A 1698-nucleotide genomic window follows, 5' to 3' on the forward strand; every position below is an offset into this window, starting at 1 on the left:
CAGGGTTAATTGCAATAAAGGTGATGATGTAAGATCCCCAGACAGTCCAAAATAATATTTTCCACCAAGATGGCTGAATCATCCCTGATGCTAACACCAAAGCTTCCAAGAAGCTCCTCGATCTATTCGATATTGTACCGCGAGATCCAAACCAGAGGCCTCTGTTGGTGAACTTTCTTTCTCTCCGGAGGTCTTGTGAATTTTTTCTTTAAGAGAAGGAATCCATTTTTTTTTAATTCTTCTTTTTTTCCCTTTCCACTCCACTCACCGGATCGAGATCATTGTTCTCATATCTTACAGTCGGATCCCAGACCAAAGCTGTACCTCTGGTTTTAAAATAGGACTAAGTAGTGATGTCAGAGGACTGGACGAAGAGGAATTTGGAGGTCTGTCTGCTACTAACAAGAAACAAGTGATCGGGCAACATGAAAATGGTCCAATACTGAAAATTATAAATAATGACAACTGTCTTTTATCTCAGGCGTGACGCGGCAGAGAATTGGAACGGATGGAGGCATAACATCGACACGGACCACATCATCCTGGAACGCTGGATAGGAAGGCATAGAGATGAATAGAAGAGGTTCGTTTCTTGCCAAGAAAGAAAAATAACCACTTTTGTTATTATTAAAAGATCAGTCGTTTTTTTCAGCTTTTTGATATTCTTCAATCATAAAATGTCTTACCAAGTATAAATAATTTTAAAATATGAAAGTAATTAATTAACTAACATGTGTAATTTATAATTGATTGTTACGCCATATGATCGTGTACCTATTTTGCTAACTGTTCAGAAATAGTTTAACTTTACATTTCGAGCAGCTATCTAGTATTTTCGGAATTTAGATCTATCAAATCGAAAAAAATACGAGTAAGTACAGATATTATTTTCTAGGAATGGTTAAAAAAAATAAATTAGAATTCCAAACTGACAATAATTTTTAGGGCGCTTACAGATTATTAGGTGGAAAACTCGAATCAATCTTATCCTGGCCTCGATTTGCGATAGATATCTTCCGACCCCCCCTCCTCACCAGTTTCAGTCCCCGTTATGAAAATATTATAAATTCAATATATTTGTAATATTAAACCAACTCATACAACTAAATACGATCTTCACTTTTAAAGACAGTAACATTGTATTTCTTTTTTGGAATAGTCAAAATCCTCAAAGCTCCTTACTTTGTCATAAGGACCTTAATGTCCCATATTTACCTCCCCAGAATCTGATGTCAATCCTTCAACTATAAACTCCCTAACCACCCAAATCCTCTAGTTTCTAACCTTGCTTCCTCTTTCATTACTGACAATCCACCAAGGCACCTGGAAATAAGAAGTAGAATTGTCATTAGAGTGATATCAGTTTCTCTGCATGTCTGTATCATACCATTTTAATCTAACATTAAATTTACTAGATGAATTTTTATTTAAATACAGTTGTAAATGTCAATATATTAAAAATATATATAGTCGTTTGTATGCTAGATTGTTACAGATGTTATAACTACTTTTAATAATACATGAGCCTTAATATGCTTCATATTGCTAAAGGAGTTTTAAATATATTTTTTTATTATAATACATATGTATTGTACAATTGTTGTTATATTGTATTTTAAATATATCTATATTAAACAATGTTACGGCCTTCCAGCTGGGCAATGTCAGCTGACAGACAACCATATCAGTCAATATTGT

At 33.9% G+C, this 1698-nt stretch overlaps 1 long non-coding RNA gene across 1 annotated transcript in view; it reads left to right on the forward strand.

Annotated features, from left to right (window-relative positions):
• Positions 1-775: 775 nt before the first annotated feature.
• Positions 776-1698, forward strand: part of LOC106688519 (uncharacterized) — a 2388-nt gene continuing 1465 nt past the window's right edge. Inside the window, exon 1 of the long non-coding RNA XR_001344331.2 lies at positions 776-871. This is a non-coding gene — a long non-coding RNA (uncharacterized lncRNA). The remainder of the gene's footprint in view (positions 872-1698) is intronic.

The sequence above is a fragment of the Halyomorpha halys genome, unplaced genomic scaffold (assembly GCF_000696795.3).
Source record: "Halyomorpha halys isolate HHAL.00 unplaced genomic scaffold, Hhal_1.1 Scaffold1146.1, whole genome shotgun sequence".
Classification (NCBI taxonomy): Eukaryota; Metazoa; Arthropoda; class Insecta; order Hemiptera; family Pentatomidae; genus Halyomorpha; species Halyomorpha halys.